The 13,291-nt window shown below is 40.3% G+C and overlaps 1 pseudogene across 1 annotated transcript; it reads right to left on the bottom strand.

The window, feature by feature from the left end:
• Positions 1 to 1,014: 1,014 nt before the first annotated feature.
• Positions 1,015 to 13,028, bottom strand: LOC148973776 (NACHT, LRR and PYD domains-containing protein 1 homolog pseudogene; annotated as a pseudogene). Its single transcript, XR_016145938.1, has 4 exons — positions 12,918 to 13,028; positions 11,132 to 11,346; positions 7,234 to 7,373; positions 1,015 to 5,857 (listed from the first exon to the last, which is right to left on the bottom strand). The product of XR_016145938.1 is annotated as an NACHT, LRR and PYD domains-containing protein 1 homolog pseudogene (transcript).
• Positions 13,029 to 13,291: the final 263 nt, after the last annotated feature.

Here is a 13,291-nt window from a genome sequence, read left to right on the forward strand (position 1 = left end):
CTGAATTTTGCCACAGACCACTATCTAAATGACCCCGTTACAGCCAACCAAATGCAAAATTTCAACTTTTTTTCGATAATTTTTGATCTAGAGAGTCCAGAGAACAGGCCTAGTTCGCAAAAGTGGGTTTCGGACAAAAAACAAAATAACTATTTTTTTTTGCTCCAAATGGAAATCCGAGATATACATCTTGTCCATCTTGAGCCAGGGATTACAGTGGTGTAAAAAATTGAAGCTAAGTCAAACGGTCTAGGAGTTATGAGCAATTTAGTACTTTTGGTTGCTGTAGCGCCACCTATGGGCCATACTCTTGTTGGCTCGGCCAATCAGAGAGTTGGAAGTCACAAGCGGGAGTTCAGATTTTATGGTCCAAATCAGCGAGACTTGCTGGTGGCTGCTGTTTAGGGACATTGATGATTACTGTAGGAGATGCTTTAACGACCCTTTGTTCTATAGCAAGGTATTTGAAGATGATCTAATTTCATTGGGTGTTTAATATAAGAATCTTAATGTGTCACAAAGTTTAGCAAAATGTCATGTAAATTAACAAATGGGAACAAAGATTGGAGTTTAGAGAGACAACACTTGCCACACATGGATTTGGTTAACCACAGATTGCAAAGTTTGAAACATTATCCCATTAGAGTTTGAGAAACATAGACCAAACCACACAAAAGGCAAATCATGAGATGGGGAGATTAGATACATTGTTCATACAATTCTCAAGGGGATATATAATAGAATATATATGATTACATGATTTATTTCTCTTCTTTGGTTAGAATTCAGAGAGAGCCAATGCTTCTCTGAACATTCCTTTGGGGGCGGGGTCGTAAACGTTGTTATCTAAGAAACACCAGGCTCTGGCAGTGATGTTAGTTTTGGTCCTTACTGAATTAATGAATAACCCCTAAATGCGTGTGTGGTGGTGGAAGGAACTTTGTTGAATTCCTCTCTGAGTTGATTTTCTTTGAAGCTTGCACCCCTGTGTGTGTGTGTGTGGGTGGTTGTGTACAATGTTCAAGTCTCGGTTGGGGGCTTTTCAACTTTGAGATTTGAAAGATGTCCACCTGGCAGACTCCAGAGTCTCTACATATTCAATCCAGAAACTAGCGCCCCCGTAATTGTATCACTATTTTAACAATATTTTTTGTCTTTTTCTGGCTACAAACTTAATTATCAGAAAGGTGAATGTTTCCCCATTAATGATTTGGCAATGCAAATTAAACAAGAAACAGTCCCCTTCCACTAAACACATTCGGGTTTCAAATATCTTGGAATAAACATTATGCGTTCCTTCACCTCTCTTCTTGGTGAGGAGGGGGGTTTGTATGAGGTTTTAGTTGTTTAAAGGGTACATTTCATGCTTTTAAATCATTCATTTTTATATATAAATCATACCGTTGTGGTCTAAAAAAAAACATAACTGCAATGCTTGGGTCTGAATTCCTCATTATTATAGCTCTACACAGGCCCCTTTTCTGATGTGCGTCTGTGAGCGACCCGTTTCAAAGCGGCCCCTTTAAATAAAAAGGAGATGCGTCACACCCCGCCCGCTCTCCAGGTCCATGAGTTCACGGTCAGTTCAACTCCCCACGTTCGGCCATTATTGTAGTTTGATTAGAGATATACAATTATATTAGCCTGACTACGTCAGACTTCCTACTTCCGCTAATTTCATTTCGCTCCTGTAGTCAGTCTGAGATAGCGGCCTACCTTTTAGTTTTCCACCGGCCTGAAAACAGCCGGCCAATCAACGAACAGAGGGTGGGCTGAGAGCCCTGACGTAGAGGCTAAGTGCAGAGGAGTACATTGTAGGTTAGAGAAATCGAATACCAAAACAACCGCAGAAATGGGAAACAAGACACGGGATGCAATTCGCTCTGTTATGGAGAACATTCTGGGGTTTTTCAAACTGAAGCAAAAGTCGTTTACAGCCATATTCACTCCAGTATTTCGCTCGCATCATCAGTGTTTACAGCTAGGACTGGCGCGTGCAGACGTTTTTATTTTTGCAAATCATTATAACAAGGACAAATATTAACACTTCAAGCTTAGGCATTTAGGCTACCCATTTTTTCAGGTTAATTGTAGTAATGACGGATCAGACCTGTTTGGCCATAACTATAAGGACATAACTTACCCCCATTCAACGTCAGTTCTCCGTCTTTTACGGCCATGACAATAACGTCGGTTTTCTCGGCTGTGAACGCTCCTGGCGCGCTCTTATTATCATAATAATAATCCACCATATTTCGTTTCGACATCCTGCTGCATTAGTCCCAGATATGTGATTCATGAACGATCTGTACATTGTGTATGTCACGTGACAAATGAAGGTAAGACTCGGAAGGTAAAGCGATTATTTATTTTCCCTGTAAATCATTTTTTACGGCATTATGATTTCTTAATTCAGAATATGATCAACATTGCGTAGGTGGATGTGATCGGGGAATTTGGCTGTTCAAATTATAACATTAAGCCACTTAAATAAACGAAATGACTCGAATGACTCAGAAAATCAGTAAAATGAACTTCCTCTTCATGACTCGCGAGAGCAGCGGCTCGGTCTCCATATGTCTATGCTCGGGCTCGTCCTCGCGGCGCTGCGGGGCGGCGGAAGCTAAATCAGTCATGACTCGTGCTGCGGGGCGGCCGCAACTCAGTAATTCATATAAATAACCTAGTGTGTGAATTGTTCATTCCCGGTTGGCACACATTTTACAGCCCTTACAAAAGCGCCGCTCCCTGTCTACAGTGGAAGTTCGATCATAGATTTGAGTTCGATTCATAATGTCTCGAGGCGGCCGTGTCGGCGCATAACATACGTCATAAATAAACTTGTCTGATTGGCTTACGGGTAACCAATGATTTTAAACTTCAGAGAAGCGCCCCCTTGCGAGAGAGAAAACACTTCTCTAGTGTGCCATTCCAGACTCTGTCTACGAAGCAAAGTGAAGTAGCAGAGTCTGGTATTACCAGGCTACGATTATATACGATACCTTCAAAGAACATTTTTATTCACACGTCAATAAAATGTCAACAACAGAAGACTTGTCCATCAAGCCTTACATATTCGAGCCAGAGCGAGCGAGTTGATAAAGACGACGAACCTACAGAACAACCTCTTCATCATATGGATGTATTGGTATGTGAGTTAACTGTTTTGTGTTATTAGTGAAAGTCGACTATTTCTCTTGTTAAAACAAGCACACTGACAAGATAAATGACTACGGTCTAATCTTACCACAAACAATCTGTATTGATAATATGATACGTTTAGAAAAGCAGCTAAATGAGCATTGATGAAACTCAAGAACAATAATACTGCAGACGTGTAACGTTACTTCAAAACCAAAACAAAGAAAGACAAATGTACTGCTAAACCATGACCACCATGTGTTTTAAGAAAGTAAAGTACTTTATTTTTATTAACGATATTTACAGCTTATCGACATGCTCTGTTCGTCGTCTCCAAAGATAGAAGGAATTTAACGTTACCTCTCATTCAGACGAAGTCGATCGGCAAACCCTTCTGTATAACGTTACTGGCGGGAATCCTTGAAGTGCTTCAGGTCACTAACGTACATCCAACAACCGAACATTTTGACTTGCCCTCTCGTAACTTCTGCATCATTGAGCTCGGACTACAAAATCGGAGTGAGAAATAATAATGGCGGATTGCTCGAAGTGTTGGGCCGGTAGTCGATGTCCTTATTCGGCAGTTCCGCTGCAAAATACGGTGACGCACTTGCTCAAAAAACGTCATAGAAAACAGAAAAATCTGAACAGGTTGAAAAATATGACCAAAACAGAATATAAAGATATAAACAAATCACCTGAAGAGAATAATTTAATCTTTTCTGTACTTATAAACACTCCAAATATACAACAAAATGCATTTAAGGGCTAAAAAAGTGGATTTTGCATGATATGTCCCCTTTAAGATAAAAATAAAACTGGAGAGCTGTTTTACTTCCTGTAAAATGTAACATCCTTGATCCTCCAATAAAAAGATTTATGAAAAAAAAAATCTAGCAGTACCTTCACTCTTTGTCACTAACAAGAATGAGGAGCTCCAAGGACTACAATTAAATTTAGCATGTGCATGTTCTACGACAAATAATCGACCCCTGTTATATCATAACAGCTCTCTTCGTTGCGTTCACACGATACAAACTCTCCGCAACCCAACCATACGTGCCAACCCGTTTGACTAAGGCTATCGAGCCCCACTGGTGCGTTAAAGCAGTTTCAGTGGCAACGGTTTCGTATGGCATACCACCTACCGCAAAACACAATATCTGCCCCATCACCCGACCCGTCATTCGTGCAATATTCACAGGAATGTATACAAATAAACCAACAGACTCTTCAAGTTTTCAAGAATTCTACGAAACATTCCTACTGGATTCGGTCTATCAATTGAGTACAGAGGAATTTGTTTCCTGGTTCGGTTGAAACGCCCCATAATCACAGACCAATAGAGCCGTATCTCACATTGAGTATTATGACGTCAGGCTAGTGAACTACTATAACCAAGTAAAATCTCCAGAGAAGTCATTCAACTCATTTGTAACATATATAACACCTTAAATTGCATATGTAATAATTGAATAATACCTTGATTATAATTACTCATTATTACATACACATTGACGCAGCAGTGGATTCCAATCCACCCCTTCAGAAGAATAATAACTTCTGAATGATAAACCCATATTGTTTCACAAATTGTTCAGAAGTGGTAAAGCTTCTCTTCCTGAAGAACTGAGATGAATTTAGCTTTCACAGCATCTCCTCGACCGCTTATAATATCACACATCTCTCTCATGCTCTTCTCACCGCTTAAACGCTGTATGATTTCTGAATATTGTTCCTTATGAATGAGTTCCTGCTGACACAGTTTATCTGCAACCATCCCAACATTTTTAACCCCCCGAATGAGATCTGGCCAATGGTTATCGAAATATCTTGCCTGACTATTCAGACACGGCCCGTCTCTCTTAGGCCGAATCAGCTCGAGTTCTTCTTTCTTAATCGATGCAGTCCAGACAGTCTTCTGATCCTCTTCTCTGATGAGAGTCATTTGAAGATCCTTCTCCAGATTTGTGTTGATCTTGAAGAAGTTTGGGGGGATTTCTCTTGTGAGTATGATCCCTTCTCTGGGATGGACAGAGGCACCAGGAACGGAGAGCATGTGTGGCGTGTTCATCCGAAATGGCCTGCCAGGTCTGGGATGCTTGATTGGGTCATTCATCTTTTCATTCTTCTCAACTTTTTCTCTTACATGATCATCAAATGGAAAAAAGTAGAGAAATAGAATGAGAGGGTCTTTAAAGCGCATGTAGAGAAGAAGATCGCAGTGTTCATCCACTCGTTTTATCCGACTGGTGATTAATGTTGTAAGAGGGAAGGACGGCTGGACGATCTTGGCGTGGAATCGGGTCAACTGCACAGGTTCTGTGGTTATTCCCTCGTCTTGTACGGTGAGCACTTTCACAGCATCTTTGAGAGAGGGCTCAGACTCTCCTAAACAGGCGTAATGGGGCAGATGAACCTCCTCCAGTTTCCCTGAGATCACCGTCACGTCCATCACTGGACCGACCCGGCTGCACTGCGTTGAGGAAGAATCCGTCGACGGCCCGGTACTGAAGGCTGACGACACAGGCACAGACCCATCACATCCTGGTCCTGACACACTCGTAACGGCCGGGCTCAGTGCGGACGCTGAACTTTGACCCTCCTTTATCTGTACAGGCAAACGGCTCAATCTGAAGCCACTGATCAGAATCAGCGATATGGACACAAGACTGGCAGTTCAGCACCGGGTGAATATCCAGCCCAGAGGGAGAACCTGTGAGGAACCAGAAGAGGGCAGAAGCATTGTTAATTGTTGAATAAACTAATAAATAAAACTTGCTGGTGACTTTTAACTACTTTAGTAGTAATTAGGGATGCAACAATAGAGTAGGCACACGGTTCAATACTTACATCTTTTTTTTCCGTCTGGTTCTGATGGCTTGACGCATAAGAGTGTTTTTTTTGTTATTTTATGCTTAGGCAATAGGAACAGTAAGAGGTTAAGGAGAAAAAAATAAAAACGATTTATTGCAATACTAAGAAAAGTCCTCTAGTTCCTAGTGTATGTAAGCAATAAGGTACGAGAGGCTGTGCTGTATCGTGAATAAGTAACGGCTGAAGGGCGTTGTTAGGCCCGACGCGAAGCGGAGTGCCTGCAACCCCTTCAGCCGTTACTTATTCACGATACAGCACTTGCCTCGAGTACCTTATTGCTTTTATAAAACGGTTGCCACACAATATTACAATAAAAAACAATGTATTAGTGCAACTTTTTAATGTAGTTTAATCAATAAAAACATTCCTTCCGCTAGAAAAAATATAGTCCCTGGCTGTGAACAACAACGTTCCAATGTGTAATATGCAGGAAAGCTCAAATAAAAACAACAAAACCATTCTCAAACTTTGTCTCATTCTTTTTATTTTTTTACAACACAAAATTTGTGAAATTTCCTCACACAAATAGGCATAGCTTATCTCTCAGCAAACTAACAAATAAAATAATAATAAAAAACACAAGGGCACATATTTTGATAGATAACAGTTAGGTCTTTAATCTAGTTATTAATTTAGTTGCTTAAATGCTGCCTAACAAGAGATACTTTATTTATTGTTGTTTATTTAAATTTATTTGAACATCTCCGTTTATTGTGCACGCATTAAATATTTGACTAATTTCAATCGACTCCGCTGTGGTGATATAACCTCCTCTTTAGTTGGGGCTCAGCGCTGTCAGCGGTGTTTTCTGTTGAATGTCACTCCAGTGCTTTCTTTGTTTTAAGTTTGGCCTCCACTTTACTTTTACACTTATGTCCACTCACAGACATAATTTAAAAAGGCTAAAATGTTTAAAGTAAATTTCGATTTATATAGGTGGCATGACGATGGATAAGTGGTTTGAGGAACAATTTGGAGAGACTTCTACAAATACGAACCGTCATGCTGAAGTGCTGAAATGTAATACATTCGAGAAGACTCGTAATGAAAAAAATACCGTGCAGCAAACCCAATGGGCAGTGAAATGCTTCGGTGACTGGTATAGTGACAGGTTGGGATTAAGCGCATCGGACAGTTTATGGTGCTGAAATCTTTAGTAGAAATCGGTGTGTGTTTCATCACGACCCTCTCTTCTTATTGTCTTTACGACTCCACCGAAAACATTATTGGATGAGGTGAATTCGCTGTGTCTCTTCAGACACCAGGACAAACTCAAAGGTGGATCATTCAGGAATCTGTTCAGACCCGCGCGTAACGCTACATAGCTGATCCCATATTTTTCTCCTGTGGAGCTTCTGACGCCGGTTTCACACCGCACGCGTTAGCAGAGCGTCAGCAGCGCGTATTTTTTTCGGCGCCCATGTTTATTAGATTAGATTAGAGCATTCACACCGCACGCAGAGGCGGCGCGGCATCGCGTAGCAGGAGCAGAGCAGGAGCAGCAGTGCCGCGATCGTTTCGGCGTTCTTTCTATTTTTGCCGCGCGGCTTACGCTGAATTAAAGCAACATTGCATTGATCATGGCCAAATTAACGCTCTGCTAACGCGTGCGGTGTGAAACCGGCGTGACAGTTCCGTAGAAGTCACGGATGGTGCGTTGAGTTCCGTCTTGGTGATTTGTTTAAAATATGCTGCAACCGTTTTCACTACACCAGTCACCGAAGCATTTCACTGCACATTGGTATATGTGTGGTTGCTAAGGGTGTTGCTAAGGGCGCAGTGATAACTAGAACCGTTGGGTGAAGCGGTCATTGCCGTGTTTTATCGTGAATAAAGCACAGCTCTTGACCAATCAGAATCAAGGATTGGAACTAACCGTTTTATAAAGTATAATATAAAATGAACACTGATATTTCACAGGTGCTGGGAGCCCATGTACAAACTGGGAACACATCAATTCCTACATTCTGAAAATAATCACACATGTGAAGCTGGTAAACATGTGATGATGGCGCCGCAGATGTGCAGTCACGTTGGAAGTGTTTCCGTTTGAGTAGGCTCGTGTAAAACAACGCTTGCACACAGTCATTTTTTTTGTTCACCGTTTTTTGTTCCTCGGCATTATACTCAACGGCAAAACCGATATGTCCCCACACCACGGGTTTGAAAGACGCTGGCACTTCCTCGTACTGTAGCCTCACTTCACCGCCGCTCGCCATGTTAAAGTGTGCGATGATTAAGGGTGCAATTGGCGGTCTCTATCCACAAGTTTCCGAGGGGCGCTCCTGTAAAAAATAAAGTGGGTGAAACTTCCGGTGACGCGGCGGAAGTAGCATTCCAATGGTATTTTGTGTGTTAGTTAGCCAAGAGGCTAGCTGTTTTTCGGAGAATTATTTTACTATTTAAAGACGCAAATCTTTATGAGAGATGTCGTTATGGAGCTCAGGGACAACATGTGCTGTTCGCGGTTGTATGTATAACCGGACTAAACTAATTCAGTGGCTTAAACGTGATTGTTTTGAACATAAGCTGAAAACGAAATCAGAGTGATCCTGCCAACGACTGTAGTTTCCATCACCTCCCAAAAGACGCCGAATCTTCCTGTGTACATTTGTTTAAATTCTTAATATTCTCTAAACTCTCTCAGCATGTGATTGGCTGTTCGCTACTGATGTTACACCTAAACTCAGGATCAAAGCCTGTGTTGACAGAATACCAAATGTATTCAAGCAGCACATTCATTTATAATTTTGAATAAACTCCAAAGCACAATGACTAAGTGTGTATTTTTTATTTTAATTGTTTGTCAGCTCACACAACTGTCTGTCACCATGCCTTGATGAGTATTGATAATTAATAATGTTATTATAATACTCCCAATCAACGACTGCGGAGGGTAAAGGTACTGTTATTTCACCCTTTTGAATTTCGTTGAGGTTGTGTTCCCACATCGTTAGCTAGTTTGGATCGCTATAACTTGAATGACTGTCAACTGTTGAATGAACGAGTGTCAAGCATGTCAAATCACGCTTTGTTTACTTCCAACCGGAAGTCGCGCCCACTTTTGACGCAAGGCCTCATGGGGCGTAGGAAACTTGTGGATAAAGGCCGATCCAGAAAAGCCGATCAGATGACGCAAAACTCCCGAGACAATTTTTTTACGCCCTGGTAAATATGGCTTCAGCACTCTGGCAATTCTACAAGGTGTGTGAAAAAGCAATTCACTAGCAATCCATCTGCAATGTGTGTACCACGCCGCTGTCTGCTTGTCAAACTGTGCAGCCTCTCTGATCAACACGTAAAATCACTGGAAAGAATAGAGTCTGTCCGCAACGGCGATAGATTGAAGCGCGCGTCCGAGTACACTGGATCCACTGATTGTCGCGGCAACAGTTTAAAAACAAACAAACACATTTTAGCGCTAGATTTCGATTTGATTTTGAATGCTCTGCTAGTTAACTGGAGATGTGTTGTTTATTTGTATTAGGTACATCCGTGCCTCAGTGTTACAAAACTTGGGGGATAATATCGATCTTTAAAGTGGTCCCAGACAGCAAACTGACATTGAATCAACGTGGAAACGACGTCTCTCATGACATTAAAACAACGTTGATTTTGCTCATCGAATTAACGTTGAACCAACGTCAGACGCGGCATTCTTCAAAGCTAAATGAAAATCGAAAATTGGTTTGCTTTCATAACGTTGAAACAACGCGTTGATTTCAAGTTGATTTTCCGTTAGTTTTGAAAGAATGACGCGTCTGACGTTGGTTCAACGTTAATTCGATGAGCAAAACAATGTCAGATCAACGTTGTTTCGATGTCATATTTCCACGTTGATTCAATGTCAGTTTGCTATCTGGGGTAAGACGTGACTTCACTAGATCTAAACAAAACATGAGACCAGCAGTGGTGGCTTTCTTAATCTGTTTAAAATAATTCAGCAACGGTTCTTGCAAACATTTTTTTTTACCAAAATATTGGTGCTTAAGAAGTAAGCTTTGGGAGAGAAATTAATCTAATAATTTCTACTCTCTCTCTCTATCTCTCTCTTCCTCTCTAAATGCCCATAAAATCTGACTAAGCATCCCAGAAAAAAAGCAAAGTTATAGATATATACAGATATGGAAGTTGTTAGTTTTTTTGTTGCTGTGCACTTTACTACCTGTGTATTAGAAAAACGGATGGCTGTCTGACTCAAAACATTATTTTTTGTTGAAGTTTTTAGTTTAACGTGGTCTAAAACTAAATTTAAAGACTCTTAAGACATTTTCTGTGTTTTATTTATTTTATTTTATATTCTACAGTAAAGTTGTATGTCAATTCCTAAGCTGCTCCCAATTAACCAAGCACAAGCTGCCAAGATAATATGCTGGACATGTTGCTTGCAAATAAATACACAGGTGTAAATTCATGATACATTGTCTTCTCTTAAATGTAAGACTTAATGTCCATTGTTGTTAAATATAGTTTAATAATAATGTAACGTTACATGATAAATAGAAGGCTTGACCCTGTAATCGGTGATCGGGTGATACAGCTTCCAGAGATCGGTGATCAGCCCCAAAAATCCTGATCGGAGCACCCCTAGGAATGATGGTAAAGCCGCGCACCCCCTAATTTACTCACGGCCGTCGCGGGGAGGAGTTTCCTCATCTCCGCTCGTAGACATACAGGCGCACACAAACCGTCAATTCGTAGAGAAGTAAAACGCATAGAAATTATTTAAACGTAAAACCGAAAAAACACAATTTACAAGCGCGAATTGAACCGTGGATAAGCGGTTCAATATTATATTGAGAATTGTGGCGTCCCTTGTAGTAATTTAGTAGTATTTGTTTTCTTTCTAAAAATTCAACAAACCAGAGTCAATTATTCCTAACATAATGGATGAAAATTAAATAAAATAAAAATATACATTTTTAAGAAATCATATGAAATGGATGTATTTGCTTCTTCGCCTGACTAATCGAAAAAGTAATCGACAAATCAAACCATTATCAAAATAATAATTTGTTGCAACCCTGTTAAAAATCTCATCTCTCTGCGTGAATTCAGTGTGTTTCTGACTCTTATAGAGCAGTTACATGACCCACTATATGTTTACACTCACCTGGGGTCAGAGGTCACTGCTTCATCACTGATCACAGGAAGAGGACCGATGGATGCGTCACTCTTCATAGACACACAGCTGGGGTCAGAGGTCACTGCTTCATCACTGATCACAGGAAGAGGACCGATGGATGCGTCACTCTTCATAGACACACAGCTGGGGTCTGGAGATAAAGATCTCTCTCTGTTCTCCATCATGAGAAACTGACTTCAGACCTGCATATGGAAACACAAGAGAACAAATCAACATTATTACTCCTGTACGTTCAGTGAAAACAGAAACCTCCGGCTTTGGTCCAGAGGACAGGTGGAGGATTTCATCTTCCTGATGATGTTCTGCAGCTCTTCTGATGAAACCTCAGGAAAGCGGTTTAGGGGTTGAGAGATGGTAATTATTGGGGGAACAGTTTGGGTTTGGGCAGAGCGAATATGTGCAGTTTTTGATGTGAAGAAATCCATGAATTTATTGCACTGCTCTAAATTAAAAAACCCATCGGCTGAGTCGTGATCTTGACACCCGCAGGCAGAGACCGCACATACAACTTTGGTTACTTTTTGCTCATTTATCATTGATGGGTAAACAAAATACTGGCCAAAATACTTTCCTATCAGACAACATCATTTTGATGTAGACTATAATCCTGTGTTTATTTGGGATGGGACGGGAACCTACATGTGCAATAAGGTCTTGTTAGCAACATATTGAGTCTGCATTTAATTTTACTGGCCAGCTTTGATTTTCAATCTTTTTTCCATCTCTAATTGACGGGTGAGGGCTTAATAAACTCTGGGCGCTCGGCTCGGACCCTTTATACCAGTATGAAGCCGATCTCGACGGTTCCTGCAGCAAGCCCTCATGCTCAGCTCATCACTGGAGTGACGTCTGCAGGACTGTGGGTCGGTGAGATAAAACTCAACGCCTGACTTACAGTCATCCCTGCGCAGTTACGGTGAACTCGAGGTAAGACTTCTGTTCCATGTCCTTAAAGAGCATCAACATTTCACTCAATCGAGCTCCCATAACATCGATTAACTCATTATTTTGGAGATTACCTGTGAAATGATTTTATTATAAATTAAATTAAAAATCATGTATTAAAAATAATCTTGTGCAATTACAACAAAATTATCCCAATATAAAAAAAAAGTTACACTTGTAATTTGGCGGTGTAAATTATTTCATTTGATTGATAACGGCCCTTATTATTAAAACTTTAATCAACTGTACGAATATGATATGAACGATAACACATATATTTAGTAAGGTTTAAAATCACAAATATGCAGATTTAAGCATGTAAAAGCTGATGAGAATAAAAACATTATAACATTAATAAAAACTTCATTATGTGCGATTTAAATGGAAATAGCTTACAAATAAATCACTTTGAACCTTTGATATTAGAATGATGTCCCAGCTGGGGTTCCTTGAGGTTTACTTTACAGCATTAGTCGAGAGATATTTAGTATTGGGCCGCAACTTAATCAATATCATGGAATCAAATTGTTTTTTTACTGTAGGAAATATGTTGAAGAAAAATGTTTTGTTGTCAGAATGCACCAGTGATGCTTCATTCACATGTTAAAATGATAAAAATGTTCTCATGGGGCATGAAGCCCCAGACCCCCTACAACACACTCCTTCATAAACACCTTTCACCACGTGTGTTTGTGTGTGTGTGTGTTTGTGTGTAGGTCTGGGGAAACCTAAAGTCCTAATATTTACGGATCGAGTTTAATATGATAGCGACGCGAATGCGAAAACATCAGAAGATTGATGAACTTACCGTAATGTGATATTTATGAGCTTCAAGACTTCTGAAGATGAATTCGCATAATTACCTGAAGATCTTCTTTACTTTCGGTTTCTGCTGAGAACGCGCATGCGCAGAGGTCGACAACAGATAAACCCCGCCCATCTCTCTTCTTCTTCATTCAGTTTAATTCTTCAGTCAAGAATGATTAGCGCCTCCTACTGTATAGTGTGTGACATCACGACTTCCTCAATCTCTAAACCTTGCTTTTATCTGCTAATCTTTATTTCTATTCAATCCTTTCCACTTCTTTCATTTTTTTGAGTTACAATTTTATTATTTCTGAAACATTTTGTAATTAATGTACACTCCAGTGCCACATCTCTTTCAATATACATCACATTCAT

This window comes from Pimephales promelas, chromosome 13 (genome assembly GCF_988280905.1).
Source record: "Pimephales promelas chromosome 13, fPimPro1.hap1.1, whole genome shotgun sequence".
In the NCBI taxonomy this organism is placed as follows: domain Eukaryota; kingdom Metazoa; phylum Chordata; class Actinopteri; order Cypriniformes; family Leuciscidae; genus Pimephales; species Pimephales promelas.